General features: G+C 38.1%; 1 protein-coding gene across 1 annotated transcript in view; it reads right to left on the minus strand.

The window, feature by feature from the left end:
* The window catches only part of Gab3 (GRB2 associated binding protein 3), a 94761-nt gene that overhangs the window by 58609 nt on the left and 8970 nt on the right, over window positions 1-27182 (minus strand). The gene's annotated exons all lie outside the window — the stretch shown is intronic.

Raw genomic sequence — 27182 nt, forward strand, 5'->3', positions numbered from 1 at the left:
AAAAGCTTTCCATAATATTAATAATAAAAACATATTAAAGGAATTGTGACCACTGGAAAGAATACTTTGGACTGAAGACAAGGTTAAATATAAGAAAACACACTAGTTAAACAAACAATACTGAAAAAAAAAAACCATACAAGGATGGCAAGAAATGGTTTCATGATTAAGAGTGCTTGTTGTTCTTCCAGAGGACCTGAGTTTAGTTTCCAGCATCCATACTAGGCTGCTCATAACCACCCATAACTCCAGCTTCAGAAAGAGAGAGAAAGAATTATAAGCTATTCTCCTTAGTGAACATAGATGTAAAATTTCTGAAAAAAAATATTCACAAACTGTTGGAGGAAGGTCCAACTGTGTTTTCAAATGCTGATTTCAGTGCTTTGAGATCTGGTTACCATGCTGACATGGGCATTGTTATGACTGTTGAACTATCTCCTGTAACCATGTGATGATAAGGAATGTTCCCTAATTATCCCTGGTTGGCTAAATAGAGATGCTGAAGCCTATGACTGGATAAAAGAGGGAGGTGGAATTTTAAGTGCCCTGGCTTAGGGTCAAGAGAGGAAGGGGAAAAAAAGGAGAGAGCAGAAAAGTAGAAGGAAGAGAGGAAGCCAGAGAGAGCTAGGAGTTCCCATAAGGCAAGATGGACAATGAGCATGTAGCTGTAAGAACAGACTGATGGAGAAGAAGCCTCCCAGGAGTCATCAGATTGGTAAGTGATTGGCTAATATGTGGATTTTAAAGGTATTAAAATTAGAATAGCTCAGAATCTGCCCAGCATAGTACTTACAGCTTAAAAATAAATAAGTCCTTCTGTGTCAGTCATTAGGGAATTAGCTGGTTAAAGAAAATTTCTGGCAAAATAATTTTTGCATCAATTTAATTTAGAAAGAATAATTCATCTTTCTACAACAAACCAAATTTAAGATCATATTAAAAAGATCATTTATCATAACCAAGTTGGCTTCATTCTAGAGATTCAGAAATAGTTCAACATATGTAAATAAATCGATGGAACTAGCACATAAACAGATGGAAAAAATCACATAATTGTCTCTCCAGATGCACAGAGTCTCTGACAAAATTCAACATTCCTTCATTATAAAAAAATCATGGAGAGGCTAGGGATGGAAGGAATATATCTCAATATAACAAAAGCAATACACAACATCATCCTAAGTGGAAAAGCTCAAGGTACAATCACTAAAATCAGGAACAATGCAAAGGTATTAACTCTTTCTATTCCTATTCAATATAGTGCTTGAAATCTTGCTATAACCATAAGACAAGAGAAAAAATAAAAATGACAAAAATAGAAAAGAAACAATTCAAAGTACTCCAATTTGCAGATGATATGATTCTATACATAAAATACCCTAAATACTCAACTAAAAAACTCTTAGGTCTCATAAATACTTTCAGTAAAGTGGCAGGATACAAAATTAACATACAAAAATCATCAGCCTTTTTAGATACCAATGACAAACATCTCAAAATAAATCATTGAAATAATCTCATCCAGAATGACCACAAAAATAAAATAATAAAATACAATGAAAATGTTAAGACACTGAAAGAGAAATTGAGGAAGATGGGCTGCTGAGATGGCTCAGCCGTTAAGAACACTGTCTGCTCTTCCAGAGTTCTTGAGTTAAATTCCCAGCAACCACATGGTGGCTCACAACCATAGATGGTTGTGTATAGATACTGGGATCTGATGCCCTCTTCTGGAATGCAGGTGTACATGCAGAGGCATACTCATATACATAAAAATAAACAAATCTTTTTTAAAAATTGAGGAAGACTCCAGAAGATGGAAAGACATCTCATGTTCGTGGATTGTTAGGATTGCTACTGTGATAATGGCCATACTATGAAAAACCATATAGATTCATTGAAAAATCCAGCCAAATTTCAGGGACATTATTCATAGACATAGAAAAATATCTCAGATTATATAGAGATGCACAAGAGCAGAGGTAGTCAAAACAATCTTTAGTGGAGGTTATCACCAATCCTGTAGGAGGTATCATACCTGATTTCAAACTAAACTTTACAGCTATAGTAATAAAAACAGCATAGTACTGATAAAAAAATATATGCATAGATCAATGGAATAAAGGACCAAGATATAACTCCATGTAACTACAATTTTACAAAGATGCCATAATATGCATTAGAGAACAAACTGCATCTTCAACAAATTGTACTAGAAAACTTAGATTTTAATATGTGAAAAATGAAATTAGATCCTTATCTCTCATTTTTTACAAAACTGAACCACAGATGGATCAAGGACCTCGGCATAAGAACCAATATCCTGAAACTACTAGACAAAACATTCGTTGAAGTATGCTTCAACTTAAAGGCCCAGCCAACTAAGTGCTTTCTGGATAGGACTCTGGTAAAAATGAATGAATGAATTAATTAATTAATAAGAATGATGAGTAATCAGATCTCATGAAGCAAAAATCTTCTGCAAAGCAAAGTAAAGTGTCAATCAAGTGAAGAGGTAGCCCACAGAATGGGAGGATAGTATTTGCCAGGTATGCATCTGACAGAGTATTGGTGTCTAAAATAGACAAAGAGCTCAAAAGACTCAACATCAGAAAAATGAACAACTCAACTTAAAATGGGCTATGTGAAAGTTTCCCCAACCATGCTGATATGTTGCCTGGTGTCATTACACAGGTCTTGTTTAGGCAGCCATGTTGTTGAAATTTCATGCGTGCAGCTTCCTGTCATGTCTAGAAGGCATTATATCCCAGCAGGTATCCTGGTCCTTTGGTTCTTACAATCTTTCTGACCTGTTTTCCATGATTTTCTCTGGGCTTTGAGCGTAGAGATTTCATTATAGATGTACCAACTAGAGTTGGACACTCTACAGTCACCTATTCTCTGCATTTTAACCACTGGTGGATCTCTGTAAGTCTCTATCTGCTGCAAAAAGAAGCTTCTTGAGGAGTAAGATTGGCCTCATCCCTAGATGAAGAGCCTATACTCAATGGTAAAAACCTACTGCTGAAGATCCTACACAATTTAGTTGTAGGGCATATAGATACCAGTCTTGAACTGATACCAATCTTGAACCTACTGGTTAGCTTTCAGATTACTGGAATGTTCCATGCAGGTTTCTTGGGGGAAAAAAAACCAGTGTTCCTACCCAGCACTGGACCTTGCATGCTACAATACTGCCTTGTCAGGAAAGATATGACCATTGGTGTAACTGTTAGAGGAGTAACCAACTGCTATGTATTTATTTATTTATTTATCTGCATTTGAGGTCTGCTCCACAGAAAGGAATTCATGTCTAGTACTATAAACCTGGTAAAAAAAAAAAAATCATGACTTAAGAAGTCATTAGGCTTAGAGAAAGAACCTACAATTGTTGTTCTGTCAAATAGTCAAAACATTTTCTAAATATCTATGTTTTATGCATAGATTTGTGCTACTTTTAACCTTGATCATAGAAGCTTCTATTTATAGTAGACAACAGCTAATATGGAAACTCATAACTGGTCAAAATGCTGAGAATAAGTGACTTGCATACTCAGGCCTAGATGGGGTAACTCTATAAACCTAGTTCTCCCACACTGAGGCTAAGGGAACATCAAGAAAGAGGTGAAAAGAATGCAAGAATAGGAGCATGGGGACGATTCTGCCCTTTGAAACTCTGTCTTCTGAAAATGACCATAGGCATTGCAGACATGAACTCAAAGCATTTGTGGCTACCTGTATAAGACCTACATCAGACCAAGTTAGTTAAAATTCCAGGATGGATAGAGGAAAGCCTCCTAAGGCTCCATCCCTAGCTGAGGTTATAGGCCCTTGATGACTGCTGGAGGAAGGAAAGTCTCTTTTCTCTGGTGCTATGGCAACTGGGAGGTTTCACATGCCCTTTCAGATTGCCCTACATCCATGTGCATGTAGGCAGCACTAATTGAATTGAGTGGTTATTTTTTCCAAAAGTGTAATTGGAGGTCTTGGGAAGAGTTGTATGGGTGAAGTAGGTGATGGATACAACCAAAACACATTGCATACATGTATGACATTTTTCAATAATAAATTTATAATATTATTTTTACAAAAGTTTTATTTTTGTATAGCAAAAAAGCTAAAGTATCTCTAAAGTTTTTCTTGTACTATGTTTAGAAATACTCTCTCTAAAAAATTATATAATTTCATTTTTCCCTTAAATAAAAGCAGCTACAATCTATTTCTCATTTCTATATTAATTGATATTTTCCTGTATTGTAATTTCCTTATCCAACTTGGCATTAGGAATGTAGTAGTATTATACAAAAATAAAATTAAATTAGTCTTCATCTTCCTCTGTTTAAGTAGCTTCAAGACCATGGCATTATCCCTTATTTAAAGTATAAAAGTTTTCTAAATCATGTAACTTTCTTTGAGGTCATCACATTTTTATTTACTTTATGATATGGATTGTGATTACATTTTAAGAGATAAGGATTTTAATATGTATAGATTTCTGTCAAGCAAGGAAGTCTCATTTGGTTTGAAAAATTGGATTGAGTGTACTTGTAATTACACTGTTCTCATGGCCAAAAGGCCCCAAACCACTGTGTTCTTGTCAGCATTGAAAGCCACAATGTAACAGACTCACTTGTGAAATAGGAAGTCATGACCTTGTGGTGATGAACTGAAATAACTACACATAAGGATGCATCTGAAGGCATGAAAAAGCAGCCTTGCTATCATGCTGCTGTGTCTACCTTTTAGAAAGCTTTACATTAGCATAAAGGAAGATAAATTCTGTTGTTTTGTTTTGTTTGGGGGAGGGGGAATGTTTCAAGACAGGGTTTCTCTGTGTGGCCTTGGCTGTCCTGGACTCGCTTTGCAGAACAGGCTTGTCGTTGAACTCAGAGAATTCCTCCTGCCTCTGCCTACCTAAGGAGTACACCGAGACTGGCTTGAAGATAAATTCTTACCTGAAGAAAAGACAGACACCGTAAAACTGATATACGCTGATATAAAATCTTCAGTGAAAGGCTTTGTTTAGTACTGAGGCCACAGATATTAATAAGTCAAACAAATAATCACAATATATCTTGATAAACAGTGTGACAAAGAAAGGTCAAGGGCTTGTGATGGAGGAGAGGAAAGTTTTTGCCAATACACTTTGCAGGTCATTGGGACATTTTTATAAGGCTCTATCTGGAAGGAAAACATATGTTTCAGAAGTACTGGGTATAACCCACAAGGAAAGGAGCCCTGACTTTGGTGTCATCCACTTTGGGACTTGGGGAGACAATGGCATTGAGCAAATCTACCACAGCCCCTGTGCTCATAGGCTAACAGCTCAGGGAGGGAGACAGACACAAACAGAAAGAGTGATCCACAGGGAAAGGAAACCAACTTTGATCCTGGTTTCCACTCCAGCACCACCCTTAACTATGGGTGACAGCAGATCTGCATTCCGCATTCATCCTTTCAGGGCTTCATAGCACCCTTCATTCCTGCCTAGCCTGACTGAATTAGGGGGTGCCCCACAAATCGTCTCTGCTTCAAGACTATAAAAATAGTCTTTAAACTTTCATAAGTAATTATTCCATGGATGTCATTATAAAGGGCTAAACAAATCCCAGAAGTTATAAAGGAACAGATTTACTGAGAATTAAAAATTCTATGGTGAGGAACAGCTATGAACAGAGTTGAGATTATTAATATACAATGAAACGGACAGTTCAGTAAGTAAAACATTAAAGAGCTTCCATGTTGCAGCATGATAAATATAAATGAATGATCTAATAGGAAAAAGGTCAAAAGACATGATTAAGCTTTCATAGAAAATAAAACAGAATAAAAATAAATAATAAGAACTATTTTATGCCTTGAACTTACAAACTGTCCTGCCTGCAAGATGTACAAAGGAGTTGGTGGCACTGAACTTGTGAGAGTGGCCGATCAATGACTGGCCCAATTTGAGGCCCATGCCAGGAGAGTGAGCCCACACCTGACACTGCCTGGATGGCCAGGAACCAGAGGTAGGACAGCCCAAAGACCCAGGGAAGAACCAACACATCTAGCCAAAAGAAAAAAAAAATGAAATGATTCCCAATGATATGCGGCTATACTCATAGATCAGTGCCTAACCCAATTGTCATCAGAGATGTGTCATTCAGCAAATAATGGGAGCAGACCTAGAGACCTACAGCCAAATATCAGGCAGAGCCAGGGGTGATATATTTACACAGAAAATTTAGTAGCTGCTTTGGGGACCCCGCATAAGAGTGGGTGTGGGATTGTAGGAGTCAGAGGGCTCACGAGGACACCATGAGAACAGGACCCACGGAATCAACCAAGTAGGGCTCAGGGGGGTTCACAGACACCGAAGCAACAAACATGGGCTCTGTATGGGTCTGCACTAGGTCCTCTGCATATACCTTATGGTTGTGTAGCTTGCTAATTTCGTGGGACTCCTAACAATGGAAGTAGGGGCTGTCTCTGACTCTTTTGCCTGTTCTTGGGACCCGTTTCTTTCCAATGGGTTGCCTCATCCAGCCTTGATATGAGGGTTTGTGCCTAGTCTTATTGTATCTTGTCAAGCCATGTTCGGTGGATGTACCTGGGAGGCCTGCTCTTTTAAGGGAAATGGAGGTGGAGTAGATCTGGAAGGGAGTGAAGGTTGGGGAGGCCCTGAGAGGAGTGGAGGGAGGGGAAAGTTGTTCAGGACATAATGTATAAGAAAAGAATAAAAGTTAAAAAAAAGAAAGTAATATTTTATGTAGCAGGACAGAGGTGGTGCATGCCTTTAGTCCCAGCACTCAGGGAAGCAGAGGCAGGTGGATCTCTTTGAGTTCAAGGCCATCCTGATGTACAAAGTAAGTTCCAGGAGAGCTAGAGCTACACCTAGAAACCCTGCCCGCTCCCACCCCCCCCCAAAAAAAAACCCAAACAAGAAATTTTTATAAAACATCTTTGTCATATTGGCAAAAAAAAAAACATTTCATATATGTACACAATGGCTAAAAATAAGAAGCTTAATGTCTATGTAAAAGGTTAAATTCTGATATGAATAAGCAAATCACATATTCCCTTTTATCCTAGTCTGTTCTTACATTTTTATACCTTCAAAATCTCAGTGTTTTTGTATGTAATGAAAGACCCCTTGAATTATAGTTTTCTTATCCTATTTGTCAGTGTAAGTGAAATAAATGGTAAAGATTTACAAATAAAAGAATGTTTTTGTTTATTTGTTTGGGTGGTTTGGGGTTTTTTTGTTTTTATTTTTGTTATTGTGTTGTTGTTGTTGTTGTTGAGACAGGATTTCACTGTGTAATTCTGGCTGTTCTGGAACTCACTTTGAAGACCAACCTGGCCTCAAACTCACAGAGATTCACCTGCCTTGCTTCTGCCTCCCTAGTGCTGGGATTACAGGAGTACACCACCACATCTGGCTAAAAGAGATTTTTAAAAGCAGAGACTGTTCATAAGATGACTTTCTAGGCTTCTACTGGCTCTACCCAGTATATCATCCTCTTCCTGGTAGAAACCATCAATCACTCTCACTCACCTATAGCACTCCAATCACTCCTTACCTAGCCTCTCTGTTTCTGTACTAGTCTTTATATTGCTTGCAGCTGCCAGAGTAGCCCTGTTATATAAGGGGTCCTCATCCCTTTCTGCTACTTCCTTCACTTTATCTATTATATCTCTCACCCCTGAGCTTCAGACAAGCCTTCTACTCACAGAATATGGTCCATTCCATCTCCTAATTAAGGGATGGGGCATACAATCTCCCAGGCACTTTCACTTCTCTCAAGTATAAGTAAAAAGATTTCTGCCATGCGAACATCAGTCTCTAAAACAGAAACTGCAGGTGGCTGCTACTAAAAGAGAAAGAGTATACTCAATGTAAAAGGAGCATATCAGTCATATTTTTCTGCAGAAAAACTGAAATCTATCACTTTCATAGACTACTCACAAATGACTTTTAGCGTTGTCCTTCCCCCCAACCCCACTTAGATCATTTCATGCAGCCATGATTTCATGTAACCAAAGGCAACCAAAATTCTAGCTGGAGTTCAGGTCCTTCTCTACATGTTTTCAGTTATTTCAAACTCACATGCTCTGGCTTGAATATATCTCACCCATCTGCCCTCCTAAAATCCCTTCCCAGTTCGTATTGTGATATAATCACTGTCCAAAATAAGTTTGACTGTTGAAAAGAACCAGTGTGTGTGTGTGTGTGTGTGTGTGTGTGTGTGTGTGTGTTGATGAAAGAGAGAGACAGAGACAGAGACAGACAGACAGACAGAGGAGAGAGAGGAGATTTAATAACATAAGATATTGTTCCCTGACTTAAAAAAAAAAAAAAAAAAAAAAAAAAAAAAAAAAAAAAACCACCAATAGCACAAGAACAGCCTGGAGAATAGATAGCTTAGAAAAAGCACAGAGGAAAACTAAGTTGACAGGAAACTCAATGTGAGTCAACAGTATAGTGTAGCTGCCAGAACAAAGCTAATGGAATCTCCAGCTGCCTTCTCAGAAGCAGCCTTGATTAGGAGTGATTGTCCTTCTCTGCCTTCCCCTGGAGAGTCTAAGTCTGGGGGAGTTTATTCAGCTCTGATATCAGTTCAAAGGAGGCAGACAAGGGAGTACAGGAATTCACAATGCTGTTTGCTGTGCTATCCTAAGGAATAGTGGAATATACTGTAAATATTTAAAACAGGTAGTTACAGTGCTTTCAAACTGAGTAAGAATTCAATGAGACCAATTTCTCACAAACAGAACTATTCCACAATCACTTGAGAAGGACATTATTATCACCACTTTCTTGCCACAGAATTTATCTAAGTAACAAGTGGCTAGTAAAAAAAAAAAAAAAATGTCTGAAAATTGCTGAAATTCACCCTGGGATAATCCTAATTCTCATTGTTCCTTCTCCTGTTACATTCAAAAGCTTATATTTCCTCTCTCACATACATTGTAATTGAGCAAGTCTTATTTATTATTTCTCTAAAATCATTTTCGTCTTTCCTTTGTTGCTATATTCACACTAATAGCATCTTGAAAAGGAAACCCTGTCTTGAAAAGATAGAGAGAAAGAAAGAGAGAGAGTAAAAAGAACAAAAAGAAGGACACTTTCCAATTTCATCTCAATTGACCTGACTTCCAGGCCGTAAGCAGCCATCTGTGTAAGTAACATTGTCATTTGTTTTAGTTACTCCAAATCTGCACTTTTTATGAATCCCTTTCCTTGTACATTTTTAGTAAAGAAAGGGTGAACTGCAGTTACAGAGGCTGAGAGAAAAAGTCTTTTCTAGTTTCCCTTCCAGCTAGAATTCAGAGTTTGAGAGCTGATATAGCTTTACCTAAAGGAACTGTTCTCAACCTGTGTGTCATGACCTCTACAGGGGCCACATATGATATCCTGCATATTGAATATTTGCATTATAATTCGTAAGAGTAGCAAAACTACAGTTCTGAAGTAGATATGAAAATGATTTTATGTCTGGGGTCACCACAGCATCTGGAACTGTATTAAAGGGTCACAGCATTAGGAAGGTTGAGAACCACTGGTCTAAAGTATAGTTCTGCAGCCCTCCACAGCAGTTTTTTGCTGCCTAAAAACAAAAACAAAAAATCACATGTGTGAATTAAGGAAAATGATTCTATAGGTGAGGAGTGTTGGATCCCTCTGTCACAACCACGGGATAATAATGAGACCAGCAGACATTCTCGAACTCTGAGACAACCATTGTTTTCAAAATAAAATACAGTAAGTTCAAAGGCTCTTGGCTCAAAGCATGGTTTTTAAAAATGGAGTTTCTGGCTCTGATCTTACAGTGATGTGCTGAAATAATACAAAACCAAATTTCAGAGTTTAATATTTCAAGTGGTTAAATTATTCTATCACATCTTATATGTGAAACCAGGAGTATGCTGAAAAAGGCTTGGGGTCTTGAGAACTGGGATAGAGAACTCTTGAGTATTAGTGTTCTCTGAGTACTCTCTAATCTCCTAATGCCTGAAACTCCTGGATGATCTCCCAGAACTGAGGGTTTAAGGTCCTCTCATGGGTAGAGCTTGGTTTAGCTGATGTATTGGATGAGCAGAGGGAAATGTGAATTATGGAGTAAAATAGCCATTGTTTTGCATTTTTATGACATTTTAGTAAACAACCTTTTCTTTCTTCTTTCTCTCCCATGCTACTTTGTCTAGATAATATTTATAACTGAATCCACAGCAGAGACAAGAACCATCACTCAGACCATCCCATCTCCTTTCATACAAAAGAAAAGGAACAAGTAGGCAGTAGTGGCAGTAGATTTCACACCAGTACCAGATCTGACATGTGGTTTGGGGTGTTTTTTCCTGGCTGTTTAACCTCAAAGTTTGTTCTCCAGCCCTCTCAGTATTTCTGTGAACTACTCAACATTGTTTTGATAAGTAACTTTTTGCTGTTGTTTAAACCAGTCAGGGTCAGCTTGCTTGCAAAGTAAAACCCTGACTAGCAAATACAGTATGTTATGGAATGTGGTCAGACCACATTCCTCATCTCTAAAACACATCAAAGCAAAGGGGCAGAATTTACAGTTTTTAAAGAAAAAAAAATTAAAGATTCCAAAAAATTCTTTAAAATAATTAGAGGGCTGGAGAAATAACTTGGTAGATAAGAGCACTTGATGCTCTTGCAGAGGACATAGGTTTGGTTCCCTGTACCTATGTGATAGTTGGCAATTACCTGTGACTCCAACTCCAGAGTATCCAACTCCCTTTTATTGACCCCATGGGGCACCTGCACACAAGTTGTATACATCTAGACAAATTCATAAACTAAAAGCAAATATTTTTTAATTAAAACTAATGAGTCAACAAAAAACTGTCACTGAAAAAATAAAATAGAAAAAGTACAAGCAAATTTAATTCATGGCAGGGAAAAGGAGACAAAATACAAAATCATAATGTCAATGAAAAACATTTTCTAGAGAAAACAAAAAAAAATCATAGAAATTTTTTGTGACATTATACCTAGAACTGACCACTAGAATGATATGGCCATGTTTCTAGGAAAGTATAATTTACCAAAAGTGACTTAGAGTGGCTAAACAGATTAATTTCCACAGGAAAAAAAAAAAAACAGGGAAAGTTGACAAACACACAAAAAAACACAAAACAGAATCAGTCTAAACACACAAATAAGTACCAGTACAGTTTTAGAAAAGAATTTTGCTGGACATGGCAAGTTTGTAGTTCGTATTTTAAGTTAAATATAACATTTAAGCCAAAATCTTCTAAAGGTTTACAGAAAATAAACCAAAGACTAATCTCACTTATGAATATAAATATCCAGGACAACTAGAATTTACTCCAGAAATGTACAAGTAGATCAGTATTAAATAATCCACTAATAGAGTCATTGCTCTAATACAAAAAAATGGGAAAATAATCAGATGATCTTTTCTAGAAATGCTGAAATATTTTAATCAGTAAAATGTTTCACTAATGTGGAAAAAATGCAACTTTCTTAGCCCTATAGAGCCAGTATCCTCCATAGCAGGAAAACAGGGGTAGCAGACCTATCAAAGTGATAGGTCTATCTTGAGTAGTTTGGCTTCCTAGGAGTAAAGACTGGGCTCTGACACAGCTTCTGCCACATCTCCTGGCAGAAACCACAACAGCACCTATGTTCTGACCAACCCCAAATGAATCCTCAAAAGCTTTGCTAACTCCTCCTGCCATCCTTAATTCAGGTAAGATACAGAGAGAGAGGGGGAGGGGAGATATCTGGCTTCCCCAGTGATTTCCTACAGCAACGTGAGAGAGAGAGAGAGAGAGAGAGAGAGAGAGAGAGAGAGAGAGAGAGAGAGACCTAAGGGAAATGGCAGATATTTTTTTCTTCCTTCCTTGTTGCAAAACAGTGTTTTGAGATGCCGTGGCTTTTATCGAACCTGTTCAAATAGATCCTCCATAACTCAATAGCTGGCTCTATTTTCTTGTAAAGCTGTAGCAAACCGTGTATCAAAACATTTTTTCTGTTCTTATTTTCCATTATCCTCACTGCACTGGGTTTATGATTTAAACATTACATTGGCTGAAGTTCTGTTTTCTAGGAAACCCAGCTGAAGACACAGCAATAGTTTTATACAGTTAAACAACAACCAGTTAGTAGATACAATGCAGAAAGGTCTCAATTACAAACAACCAAACTGAAAAATGCTAGACATAAACTTAAGAAATGTATACAAGTCAATGTGAAGAAAACAATCAAAATAAGCTTTAAATTACAATTTTTCATACAATTTATTTTATCACATTTTCTCCTCCACCAACTTCTCCCAGATCTTCTCCACTTTCCTACCCACCAAATTTCATTCTTCATTCTCTCTCTCTGTCAAAAAAAAATGTAAACACACACACACAAATCAAAGCAAATATCCAAAAAAAAAATACAATATATATCTGTGTGGAATCCATTTTATGTTAGGAATTATTCTTGGGCTCAACTCATAGAGACTATGACAGCACATACAGGATTTGTACAGATTCAAGCCAGGACTTACAAGGGAAAGTGAACACAAAGTCTCAACCTTAACCGGGAAGCTATTTGTGATTGGTATCTGCTAGGAAAAGGTGAATAAACATTTTAATAAATAATGTCACAAAACCACATACCTATTTGGGGAAAAAAGTTAATCTCTATCCCTTATATCTTTTGGATCCCTAACATCGGCACTAGGAAAATCTCCAAATGTATCATGGATATAAGAAAAATAATGAAGAGAAACCACACAAACCGTCAAGTGTGAAAGGCATTACAAAAACTACTCAAAATCTAGATGTTGGTAGCTGAGGAAACGTCTCACTAGGCAAAATGCTGTGTAGGCACGAGGACTAAAGTAAAAAGCCAGGCTTGACAATACAGGAAAACATAGGAAGATGCTGGAGTTTGCTGGCCATTCGTTCAATTTAGGCAATCAGTGAGCTCCAGGTTCACTGGAATAAGAGACATTGTCGTTTTTTGTTTGTTTGTTTTTTGAGACAGGACTGTTCTGTTTATGTAGCCCTGCTGTCATGGAACTCAATTTGTAGACCAGGCTGACCTCAAATTCACAGAGATCTACCTGCTTCTGCCTCCCTGAGTACAGGGATTACAGGCATGTGCTACCATGCCCAGTGAGACACTGACTTAAAAAATAAGGCTAAGGGTAATTAAGGAAAACACGCAGTGTTGGCCTCTGGCCTATACACATGAATATGAAACACACACAAACATACACACACACACACACACACACACACACACAAACACACACCATACATACATAGATACATACACACACATACATACAAACATACATACATAAAATTCTAGATGCTGCAAAAGAAAATATTGGCAACTTTTACTAAGATACAATTTTGAGGGCATGCATACACACCCAAAACAACTTTAGAAAAGTTAAAATGTATCAGTGGGATGGCTCAGCACTTGCCCCCAAACCTGATGATTTTGAGTTTAATCTTTAGGACTCACATGGTAGAGGAAAAGAACGAGTTCCTAAAAGTTATCACTATATATATAAAGTTTGTCTCTAAACAAACTCAATAGTGTACCCCCCAACTTAATAAATAAATGTAATAAAATTTTAAAGTGAAAGTGAAAAAAGACAAGTGGAGAAAAATCTATGCACAACAACTCTTCTCTTTTTCTCCAAAACAGAGACCAAAACATGGAGAGAAACAGGACACAGGAAATGGTAAATAAACAAACATATCAAGAAATTTTCAGAAATCATTTGGCAAGCTGAGGGCAAAGCTATGGTAAGGAACTTTGTCGTGACCTTACTCCAAGAGAGAACCTCTTTACAGAAAAGGTTCTGTGGAATTTGAGTTGCTGTAGAGACTGCAGCCAGGTACAGCGTGACCTCTCCACTGATTACTGAACTATAGATATTTATTGCTATTGCACTACAAAGCCCCCATAAGCACAGTTAACATACACAGGTATATAGAACTGAACTCTGTAGAGTATTTAACAGGTGCTTCAACCTTCATGGGATAAACCTCAGTGCACACCTTTGCAGTGCCTCAGTATACTGGAATGAAGGACCGCTGTTGCTTAGTAGGTGGCATGTTTCATTTCCCTACCCCCAATTTAACACTCCCAAGCACTGAGAACTTTCAAGTGGAGTATACTGTAGCACCCTTCAGTTTCTTTGCATCATTTCTGTATTAAATTTTTAAAAATTCTTTCATAACCTTATTTGAGTGTTTTTAAATAAATTATATGACTTGAATGAACAGTCTGTTCCAGTGGAAGTCACATACAAGGTCATAGGATTCCTTATTACATACAATGCTCTAAAACCTTAAACACCTAGGTTAAGAAGCGTGACGTTATCACAACAGTAAGAGTATGTAAATCAACTTGTGTCACTACTTTTGTGGAGAAAGGTGTCCACTTTGAGTGGTCATTTGATGGTTCTATACCACCAACCAACCTGATTATCAATGGCTGGTTAAGTATCATAGCAGTTAATTATCATTTCAAAATTGACAGTTGTATTGTTGTGTATCACATTGCACAACTTGGGATATCTCCAGGATGAATTGAAAGTGAAATGAAATATGAAGATGTAGGGTTTTACCACTCACATGCTTTACAGAATTATAGTCTCCACGTAGTCTCTCAATGTAGAGACTATTTGAGCATTTAGCAAAAGATTCTTCCTAGTTAGCATTTTAAATGTTCTTGTTAGAAGCTGGAGAGATGAGTGTGTTCTTACGAGTACTTTAGGTATAAGCATAAGGACCTAATTTTGGATCCCTAGAATCCATATTAAAAACAAGATGTAGCCACTGCATCCGCCAACAACCTCAGTGCTTTACAAGGCATAGAAAGGAGGAGAGTTAACTCAGCCTAACTGCAGGTTCAGTGAGAGATCCTGACTCAAGGAAATAAAGTGGAAAGTGATAGAGCAGGCCACCCAACACCTTCCTCTCACAGCCTCTATGCATACACAGGACACAGGAACTTGGATACACACATACATACATACATACACACACACACACACACACATATACACACACGCATGATCATTATTTAGTCCAAATGAAAATTTCTTTTTTAAGAGTTTATATGTCTGTCTGCGTGTATGCATCTTTTTGTTTGCATAAGTGTGTGTGCAGTTGCATGTGCCTAGGTGTGCACAATGCTAGAAGAGGATGTCAGAGCCTTCAGAGCTGGAGTTCTAGGAATCTGTAGGACATCCAGCTTGTGACATAGGTGCTGGAATCTGAACTTCAGTCCTCATGAATGTGCAGCAAACACTCTTAACCACTAAACTGTCTTTAGTGCCCTCCCATCATGGCCATTTTCAAAACTATACAGTATTAAGTTATGTACTGAAATCTATTCCTGTGCCAGAATCTTATTAATATGTAAGGATGTAGAAAAATTAGGTGTATAAAAATTAAGCATAAACATAAACAGCATGTTTTTAGTATTACATAGAACTAAAATTCTAGAAACTAAGAACATTTTCAACCCTGTGTGGTTTGTTCCTTCAGTTATTTCAAACATTGTACGGCCTATATGGCTATCGCCTACCCATTTTATGTTCACCTCTTCCACAATCATACCAGCACACAGCAGTTTTGCTCACTTTTTTTTTTTTTTTTTTGGTTTTTCAAGAGAGGATATCTCTGTGTAGCCTTGGCTATCCTGAATTCACTTTGTAGACTAGGCTGGCCTTGAACTCACAAAGATCCAACCTGCCTCTGTCTCCCTGAGTGCTGAGATTACAAGCGTGCGCCACTGGCCCTGTTTCAACCATTTTCTAAACCCAAGTCTTAGGTTGATTTTTTAACTCTTTCTTTCTCTCTCTCTCTCTCTCTCTCCCTCCCTCCCTCCCTCCCTCCCTCCCTCCCTCCCTCCCTCCTTTCTTCCTTCCTTCATTTCCTTGCTTACTTTCTTGCTGAGAAAAGATCTTATTCCATAACTCACACTGGCCTGAAATTCGCATAGCCCATGGTGTTCTCACATTCATGGCAATCCTCCTGCCCCAGCTTCCTAAGTACTAAAATTACAGGTGTGAGCCATCATGCCTAATTATTTAATATCTTTCAAAGTCTTGCTATGTGAATCCTCAATTTTGAAAATACATATTGTTAGAAAAGTACACATCTTTATTACTGTCTTCCGAAGAATGGCAGATAGGATTTGTGGAGGATAATTCCTGTACAGGGTAGTCTAAGCATAGAGGCCTCCAGCTGCCATGTGACCATGACCCAAGGAATAAGCTACTATTTCATCCAACCCAGGGCCCTGGCCTTCCTCTTCACCATAACCAGAAATATACTCCTGTAATTAAAATGGATGCCTGTCACCACAATTCTCACTTAAGCTGAGGAAAGTCACTACTCCATATAAAACAGAATTTCTCACATTCATCACTATTGACACTTGGGCCTGAATTCTATTTTTATTTGTTTGTTTTTTAAGTAGCAGACAAAGTAATAGGTTTCAGTATGCATTTTCTTTTGTACTTTGCTGATATTCTTCCCCACACTCCCCTGTCCCTGTTCCCTTCTACCACCTCCATGCCCTACGTGTGCCCTCCACATCCTCTTCCCTAAAATCTCTTTACTTCCTCTCATGTCTCCCTTTCTAGTTTCCTGACCTCTATTCACACTCCTACCCACATAACTAAACATATATTAAAATTAAAGTCTATGTTTGATATATGAAACAGAACACAGAGTATTTGTCTTTATGAGTCTCAGTTAATACAGTAATGTCCAAATCCATTCATTTTCCTGCACATTTCATAACTTCATTTTTTCTCTATGGCTAAAGAAAACTACATTGCATCTATGTGTCACATTTCTGATGGGAGCTATCTTATGTGTTTGTAAGGTTATTTGACAGCATGCCCGGTCTCTACCCACTAGATGCCTAGAACATTCTCAATACCAATTTTAACAACAAAAGCATCTTCAAATATGCTTTTTTACTGTATCTTTTTCCAAAGGATTAACACATTTATAGTTAACTAATACTAAAAAAAGGTTTTGATTTTATTCTCTGAAATCCAAATCTCAGTGAATGTATTATGGCTTTATTTTATTTTTTCAAATGGTTACTCTGCAGGCACAAATTCTACTCTCATTGAGAACCCCTGATTGAGAATGTCAGATCAGATAAAAACAAAAGCAGATAATCAAGCTGCTTAAAAGACTATAAAATCAAACTCCAAAAACTATTCTTTAACACCGCAAATACATTCTTCCTGCTTCAAGAACTTTGTACCTGCTGCTCCTTCTTTCTATAAATCTGTTCCTGTAAGTATCTTAGGCTGGCATTCATTCAGTAGTCCTACCATCTGAGAAAGAAATGGACTCTATTGACTTATATTTTTGCAGACAGAGCTCAGAGCCTTGCTCAACCTTCACAGCTGCCTCCCTTTTATATGTGGCTTAATGCCAGATAGGACTGAGAGCTGTGAGATCAAGTACACCGAATCATTTCATTTCCTCAGCTTTTTCCTTCTCATGGAGGTAGGGTAGGGTGGAGATGGGGGAGTTACCACTGGGTGTAGTCTAATAGCACTAAGCCCAGCAAACTGCATTCAGTTTCTTCAGTTTTCCATATCTAATGAAGAATTCATCACTGTATCCTTACGCAGCTCTGATTCTCTGAAGGAACACTCTGGGTCAGACATTTGGAGATCCCGGGTACACAAAAATGGTGATGAGAACCCACAGAATATAAGAATATAAGAACTTCTCAGGACCAGTAATGCTCCTGGTATGAAAAAAAAGAAGCTTCTAAAGTGCATACCATTCTAAAACTGACAACAGACCCTTGACAGGCCCAATCCTCAGTTTGCACATACAACCAATCATTGTAATAGAAACAGAGAGGAACCACAAGAGGCCCACTTAAGAGACATTCCTTCTCCCTATTATTTGGCAGAGTCCAGTGTTAAAGTACCTAGGAAAAAACCCTCTAATTCATTCTCATTTTTTTCTTTTCTATTTTTAGTGTTTCCAGTATAGCTTTTGTTCCATTTTTTAAAATCACTTATGTCTATTTTTTTTATTTATTTAGACAAAGTCTCATGTATCGGCCTTGGACTCAGACTCACTATGTAGTTGGTGCTGGCCCTGAAACCTTCTGCTCCTCCTGTTTCCACCTCCCAATGCTGAAATGGTGGAAGTGCATCATTATGCCTGTTTTATGTGTGTAGTGTTTGTAGTTGATTACAGGGCTTAGTACAAACTAGGTTAGGCCAGGAGGTGATAGCACACACTTTTAATCCCAGCACTTGGGAGGCAGAGGCAGGTGTATCTCTGAATTTGAGGACAGCCTGGTCTACAGATCAAATTCCAGGACAGCCAGGGCTACACAGAGAAACCCTGTCTTGAAAAACAAACAACAAAACAACAAAAAGGCAAGCCAGGTAAGTAAGCTAGCATTCTACCAATTGCGCTACAGCCTCAGTCCATTTATGTCATGTTTAATCCTCTCTTTACTTTTACCCAATATTATTTAGGCAGTTTTCCTGATTTTATAATCGGATGTTTTTTTCCTTTTATTGAAAATAAAATTTTTTCTTGCATAATATACTCTGATTTACAGGTTTCCCTTCCCTCTACTCCTCCCAGTTCCTCTTCATCTCCTCTCTCATCTGGATCTATTCCCTTTGTCTCTCATTACAAAGCAAATAGGCTTCAAAGGGACAATAGTAAAATATAATTAAAATATAATTAAAATATAATATAATATAATATAATAATAAAGCAAAACCAAACACATCAGAATTGGACAAAAAAGAAAAAGAAAAGAGCCCAAAAGAAGGCACAAGAATCAGATACCTACTTGTTTGTACACTCGGGAATCCCATAAAAACACTAAACTGGAAGCCAAAATAATATATACACAGAAGACTTGGTGCAGACTTGTGTGGGTCCTGTGCTTGCTGATTCAGGTTCTGTGAGTTCATATGAGCTTTGATCATGATGATTTGGAGGGCCTTGTTTCCTTGGTGTCCTCAGTCCTGAGCCTCTGGCTCTTATACTCTTTTTGGCTCCTCTTCCTCAGGGTTCCCTGACTCCTGAGAGGAGGGATTTGATGGAGACAGCCCGTGTAGGGCTATGTATGCCAAGGTCTTTCATTCTCTGCATAATGTCTGGCTGTGAGTCTCTGTATTTGTTCTCATCTGCTGCAGGAGGAAGCTTCTCTGCTGAGAGCTAAGCAAGACACTGGTCCTGAGTAAAGCCTTTATTGTTACGTTTTTGGATGTGTGTGTGTGTGTGTGTGTGTGTGTTTAGACCAGAACTACTTGGTTTTACCCAAGGTCTCTGGACAATCTAGTCTCAGGTTCTTGGTCACCCAAGCAGCGTTGGGTATGGGTTCCATCTTATGGAGTGGGCCTTAAGTCAAATCAGATTTTAGGTGGTTACTCTCACAAGCTTTGTGCCACCATTGCCCCAGTGTATCCTGCCGGCAGGACAGTATCATAGATCAAAGGGTTTGTGGCTGGGTTGGTGTTTACATTTCTCATTTGGTAGTATGCAGAATACCTTTCTGTATGAAAGACAATAGCACATAGGGGTGAAGGCTTTGTGTAGGTACCCGCTCAATTTCTCTGTGTTCAATGAGTTGTATAGGTGTTGTCTTCAGCAATGTGGCCTTGCTGACAGCTTGTGGAGAGCGGCCTATAGGCTGTACAACAGCCGGGTTGTTTGAGGATTCCCATGGGGGCCCTCTGGCCATCAACTCAATTATATATAACCCAATCCCAATACTGGAAGCTTCATTTGGTGACAAGAGATATCCAGTTGGGGCTGTCTTCCCCATTACTTTGGTGACTTCATTTAGATGGCCTTCATAAATGTATATATTTTAGGAAGCTTCTACTGTATTAGGTTTCAACACTATCTCTCAAATGGTCCTAAATTTTATATGTTCCTCCCATATTCTTTCTCATCCCCCTCTTCCTTTCCTCTCCCCTCTTGATTCTCCCTTTCAAGGAACCACCCATCCATCCATGACTATACTCTATAAACATCTGTTAAGTATTGTAGCTTGGTTATCATTGACTTATAGCTAATATCTACACATAGGTTAATAAATACCATATTTCTCTAGCTGGATACCTCACTCAAGATGATTTTTTTCTAGTTCCATCCATTTACCTGTGAATTCCATGATTATATTCTTTTTGACAACTGAGTAATATTCCATTGTGTTAATATACTACATTTTCTTTATCCATCATGTGTTGAGAGACAGCTAAGTTGTTTCTAATTTCTGGCTATTATTGAATAGAGCAGCAATTTAATTGGTTGAACAACTGTCTCTGTGGTAGGATGAAGCATCCTTTGGGTATATCTCTAACAGTGGTATAGTTGGATCTTGAGGTAGATCAATTACCTATCATCTTCCTGAGAAACCACCACACTGATTTCCATAGTGGCTATACGCGTTTATATTCCCACGAGCAATGGATGAGTGTCCCTCTTATTTTACATCCTTGCCAGCATGTGAAGCCATTTGTTTTATTGATCTTGGCCATTCTGACTCTCAAGGTAGTTTTGATTTGCATTTCCCTGGTGGCTGAGGATGTTGAACATTTCTAAGTATTTTTCAACCACTTAAGTTTTCTCTTTTCAGAATTCTGTTTAGATCTCTACCCTGTTTTTTTTAAAAAAAAAAAAAAAATCTCAAACATTTTATTTTACAATAAAGACTCAGAATCCAGATGATGGGGTGAAAGCCTACTAGCTCAGAAAGACAGCGAAAGCACCTAGCCTGTCCTTCCTATTCTCTAATGTTCCAGAAGGGGGGAAAAAAGTCCCTTCTCTTTCTCCATGCTGTCTTTAAAAACCTTTCAAACTGAAAGTCCATCCTCTCTACTTCCTGTGTGTCTCTCCAACTGTCCTCTGGACTTTCTTTCACTCTCTATGTTATTTTCTTAATGTTCCCTTCCTTTCAACTGGTTGCTTGCTCTGCCTCTTGACCTAGGGTTAACTTTAATCATGTTTACAGAAAGCTCATGTGTTAAAGGTGTGTGTTAAAGCTGAGCCACATCACAATTACTTGTTTACAAAAAACAGAAAGCTCTTGAGGGTTGCGCCATACCAGAACAAGAAAACAGGTTTTTTTCCAGTTCATAATCTCAGGGTTGACAATGTGATCAATTATCCTGCAACAGTACTCCATTTTTTAAATTAGGTTATTTGTTTTCTTGATATCTAGCTTTAAAAGTCTTTATATATTTTGGATATTAATGTTCTATCAGAAGTGTAGTGGGAAAAAAATCTTCTCCCATTCTGCAAGCTGCTGCTTTGTTCAAATGATGATATCCTTTGCCTTACAGAAGGTTTTTAGTTTCATGGGGTCTCATTTATTAGTTATCTTAGAGTCTGTGCTAATGATATTCTGTTCAAAAAGTTTTTTCTTGTGCAAATGAGCTCAAAGCTATTCCCTAATTTTTATTTTATGAGTCAGTGTATTTGGATTTATGTCAAGGTCTTTGATCCACTTGGACTTTTGTGCAGGGTAATAAATACGAGTCTATTTGCATTGTTCTTCATGCAGATATCCAGTTTAACAGGTGCCATTTGTTGAAGATATTTCTATTTTTCCAGTGTGTATTTCTGGCTTCTTTATGAAAAAATTCAGATGTAAATCAGTGTGTGAATTTGTCTGCATCTTTAATTCGATTCCACTGATCAACATGTTTTTGTATTATTACCATGCTGTTTTTATTATTATATCTCTGAAGTACAACTTGAAATTGGGGTTGCATTGGATCTGTAGGTTGCTTTTGGTAGAATGGCCACTTCAATTATATTAATCCTATCAATCCTTGAGCATGGGAGATCTTTCCATCTTATGTCATCTTCAATTTCTTTCTTTAGTGTCTTAAAGTTTTTATCATACAAGTCTTTCACTTGTTTGGTTAGAGTTACCAAAGATATTTTATATTATTTGACACTATTGTGAAGTTGTTTCCCTGATTTCTTTCTCAGTCCATTTGTATATTGTATATTGGAGGGATATGGATTTTTGTTAGTTAATCTTATATCCAGCTACTTTGCTGAAAGTGTTTATCAGCTGTAGAGTTCCCTGGTATAATTTTTCAAGTCACTTATGATACTATCATATCATCTGTGAGTAGCAATACTTTGACATCTTCTGTTCCAGTTTGTATCCTGTAAGGGTAATCTTTTTGTACACTGTGTGAAGATTATCTTTGCATTTTCAAATGCTGCTTTCTGTTCCAACGGAGATCTGATTACAGTCTGAGACTTTGGAATTGTCATTATTATGAACCATCTCCTGTGTTAGCATTTTGTAAACACTGTTCTCCATCACCTTCTGATTGGTTAAATAAAGAACTGAACTGCCAGCAGCTGTGTATGGGAGGAACTTCCAGACCCAGAGAGAGGGAGAGAGGCTCTCAGGTAGAAAGAGAGAAGGATTTGCCATCAAGACATGGAAGGAGTCAGATTATGAAACTGAGGAGAGGTAAAGAACCACGGGACAGAACAGTATCTCTGTCATTATTCAGAGCAAGGGAGGGCCTAGACAAACCATGCAGTTCCCCTTGATCTCCTTCATTTACTGATGTAACTCGGACTTCTAGTTCTATATTGAATAGGTATGGAGAGAGTGACCAAACTTGTTTTGTTCCTGATTTTAGTGGAATTGCTTGAGTTTCTCTACATGTGAGTGATGTTGGCTATGAGATTGCTGTAAACTGCCTTTATTATGTTGCAGTATCCCTAATCTAATTTCTATCCCTAATCTCTCCAAGATTTTCATCATGAAGTGGTGTTGGATTTTGTAACAGGCTTTTTTTCTGCATCTAATGAAAAGATAATGTGGTTTTTGTCTTTCAGTCTGTTTATATGGTGGATTTAATTTATCAATTTCTGTATGTGGAGCCATCCCAAATGAATGGATTTGGAGGAGTGGAGGGGCAGGTGAAGATTTGCAGTTAACTTTCTGGCTTTCCTGGCCTGAGTGGCCTGTGTTTTCCCAGGAAATACATGCTGGGTTTGGGGATGGAACAAAGCAATGGGTCAGTGAAGGTTGGAGGAGGAAGTTTGTAGGGGAAGTGTGATCCACTGGAGATGGGGGCATACAGAAAGTGTCAGCAGCAGTTTTGTGTTCTGCTACAGAGCTGGAGATAAGATTTGGGGGATGGACTTGGCAGAGCTGAGGTGAAGGTGAAGATCTTTAGTTGTGTTACCTGCCTCCCTGGCCAGAATGGCCTGCTGGTGCCAAGGGAGCGCCTGTTCTAGTTGGGGGCTGGGGTAAAGCAATGAGTTGGGGTTAAGAAGTTTGGAGGGAAAGATTTGTGGTTCACTGGAGAAAGAGCAAAGGCTGAAAAGAGGCTACAGCAGGTGGTCTGCTACAGAGCTGGGGAATAAGCCTGGGGTATTGGTTTTGGAGGAACTGAAGGACAGGTGATGGTCTGCAGCCTACCTTTGCTTCTCTAGCTAGAGCAGCCTATAGGTTCCCAGAGAAGGCCTATTGAAGTTGGGGGCTGGGATTAAGAGTGGAGGGAAGAAAGTTAAGAGGGGAAGATTTGTGTGATCCGCTAGAGATTGGTGAGGGACGGTGGAGGGAGGCCTCAGCAGGTCTGCTGCAGAGCTAGGGATGCGTGGAAGGGTGGATTTAAAAGAGAAAAGGGATAGGTGAAGTTCTACAGTTAGCCTACCTGTTTCCCTGGTCAGATTATTAACAAGCAATGTAATTTGAATAGTAATTTTAAAAACTCAACAACAACAACAAAAGAAGCCCAGGATTTTGTAGATTCATACCGAATTATACCAGAGTTTTAAAGATTTGATATTAATGCTTCTCACATTACTCAGTAAAATAAAAGGGACAGAATTTTTTTCAAATTATTTTACAAATAATAAAAAAGAGAAAACTATGAACTAATTGCTTCATTAAATACAGATGTAAAAATGCTCAGCAAAATACTTGCAAACTAGCCAGGTGTGATTGCACAAGCCTTTAATCCCAGCACTCAAGGAGGCAGAGGCAGGTGTATCTCTGTGAATTCAAGGCCAGCTTGGTCTAGAAAGCAAGTTCAGGACAGCCAACACTACACAGAGAAACCCTGTCTCAAAATATCAAACAACAAAACAAAACAAAAAAACTTGCAAGCTGAATTCAACAATGTATTTAAAAGATGGTGGCAGAATCCTTTAATGTTTTGAAGCATAGAACAAGAGATTATTTCATAATAATAATTGGGCCAAATAACCAAACCTGAGATCTTTTGATCTCAGGTTGTAAGGTGGTCTATGAATTTGAAATATGGGGAGACACAGAAGCCAGCAAAAAGCAGCATTTGCTTACCTGGCCAGTGAGTTACTATCAGTAAGAAAAATTCAGCTGAAACAGTGAGTTGGAAGCAAGATGTAGTCCAGTCCAGGGCTTCTTAAATTTTTTTTCTACTTGTGAGCCTCCCCCACTGCCCTTCATCCTAGAAATTTTATTCAGCCCCAGCATATATATAGATATAAATCGAACATCCATTGATAATAAATCATAAAGAAAATATTTTTAAATAGCTTTTTGGTACACATATAATCTTATTTACTTTGATAAAAGCAATTTTCAAACTAATACATTATATTAGTTTCAAACTAATACATTTGCTTGAAACTGTAGTTTGAAACTAATACAGTGTATTACTGCTTGTTTATTTCTAAATAAAGAATGAAACCTTGGGCCTGCTTTGTAGGTAAAGCCACTTGTTACCAACTTTGAAGACCTGAGTTGGATCTCTCACACCCCCATAGTAAAAAGAAAGAACTAACTCCTGCAAATAGTCCTTTGACCTTCGTATTTGTATTACGGTTCATGTGTGCACATACTGTCAAGAACTTGTACACACATACACAACAAATAAATATAGAAATTACAGTTACCTGAATATTTGATTCTGCAGGGCTTAGAGCATTAGTATTTTTGAGAGTTGATTAATGCTTTGATTTTATAATCATCAATGTTCAGAATACTACTTTGCATAAATTATAGTTAAAAAAGTGACAAAAGTTTAGGACCATTCAAGAAAGTGTTGGAAATTTTGCACTAATCCTAAGTCTTACTGATTTATTTATGAAATGCAAACCAGCACACAGCAATTTTAAAAATCAAACATTCAGGAGCTCCAAAAGGATACCATCAGAGCCAATAATACTGAGCCCTAGGGGCCCTGCAGAGTCAGATATCCCAAACAAGGACCATGTATGGAGAGGACAAAACCTCTGCTCAGATATAGCCCATAGACTCAGTCCCCAAATGGAGCAGGGGATTTCTCTGGCATGAACTCAGTGACAGGCTCTCTGATCACCTCCCCATGGGGGGGAGGGGTGTGCAGCCTTGACAGGCCACAGAGGAAGACAATGCAACCAGTCCTGATGAGACCTGATAGGCTAGGATCAAATAGAAGGGGAGGAAGACCACCCCTATCAGTGGACTAGGGGAGGGACATGGGGGAGAAGAGGGAGAGAGGGTGGGATTGGGAGGAGGTGAGGAAGGGGAACATAGTCTGGCTACAAACTGAATAATTTGTAATAAATAATAATAATTTTTTATTTATTATTTTTTATATTAATTACAGTTTATTTACTTTGTATCCCAGCGGTAGCCCCCTCCCTCATTTCCTTCCTGCTCCTCTCTAAGTCCACTGATGGGGAAGGTCCTCCTCCCCTTCCATCTGATCCTAGCTTATCAGGTCTCTTCAGGACTGGCTGCAATGTCCTCTTCTGTGGGAGGATGCTCCTCCCTCAGGGGTGAGGGGTCAAAGAGCCAGCCATTGAGTTCATGTCTGAGACAGTCCCTGTTCCCCTAACTATGGATAGAGTCTTTCAGAGGCCCTCTGTGGTAGGCTCCTGTCCTGTTTTCTCCTATTTCCAATGCCCATCCCATTTGTCTTTCTAAGTGAGGATTGATCATCTTACCCTGGGTCCTCGTTCTTATTTATCTTCTTTAGGTGTACAGATTTTAGTATGTTTATCCTATCTTATAGGTCTAGGGTCAAATAGAAGGGGAGGAAGACCTCCCCTATCAGTGGACTAGGGGAGGGACACAGGGGAGAAAGGTTGGGATTGGGAGGAGGTGAGGGAGGGGGACATAGCCTGGCTACAAATTGAATAAATTGTAATAAATAATAATAATTTAAAAAATTTTAAACCATTGTAATATAATACAGTCCAAAGATACACACTGAGGAATAACAGGAAAATATTAAAATTAAAATTTTCTGTCTAAATCATTATCTTTCTATAAGAACAAAATTTTATGTACTATAGAAAAGATATAATTTATAACATAATAATACTATAATAACCCATGCAAGGGAAGTATTTTAGGAAGTATTTGTTGGTATAATGGTTCTCATATGAGAAAATATACAGGTTGTATGTTCAGAGCAAAGGCTTGAGTGAAGTTTTAGGATGCAACATGGAAGAACACTACCAAAAACATCATGGATTCAATATTCATTTGGTTTTTAATTATGTTGCAGGATATTTGATCCTATTATGAACCCCCAAATTGTGAACTATAAAACCCTGTTAATTGTTTGGTGTGGTTGAGTCCTATGACACACCTTTAATTCAAGAACTTTCTGTTTATTGTAAATATGTGATTATGGTATGGTTCAGCCAGCCCTAGTACACACCTTTAATCCAAGAGCTCTCTCTTAACAGGATCTCATAAAGTTAACCCTAAATCAAGAGACAGAGAAAGAAACCAGCTGACAGGGATTAAAGAGTAGGTTGGACTTTGAGTTGAGGGGTATTTAAGAGAGTGTGGAGAAGAAGAAAAGCCTTTTAGCTCAAACTCTGGCTTTAGGTGTCAGCTCCTTGGCTCTCTGGATTTTTGTGCTTTGATCTAGCAAGCCTTTGGCCTTGGGTTTTATTTCTTTTTGTTTATTTATTATTTGTTTGTTTGTTTGTTTATTTGTTTATTTATTTTGGCCTTTTCCTCCTGGACTGTCAGTTGAGTTAGTGAGCCTTTTGGGTTGTTTTTTTTTTTTTTTTTTTTTTTTTCTATCCAGACCTGAGCTGAGAAAGAAAGTCAGCTTACTCTGCCTCTGTGAGCTAGCTGGTTTTCATCCCAGCATCTGGCTCCTGAGTCCTTTTTGGTAAAACAGAATTAATTTTTGATA

This window comes from Meriones unguiculatus, chromosome X (genome assembly GCF_030254825.1).
Source record: "Meriones unguiculatus strain TT.TT164.6M chromosome X, Bangor_MerUng_6.1, whole genome shotgun sequence".
NCBI lineage: Eukaryota > Metazoa > Chordata > Mammalia > Rodentia > Muridae > Meriones > Meriones unguiculatus.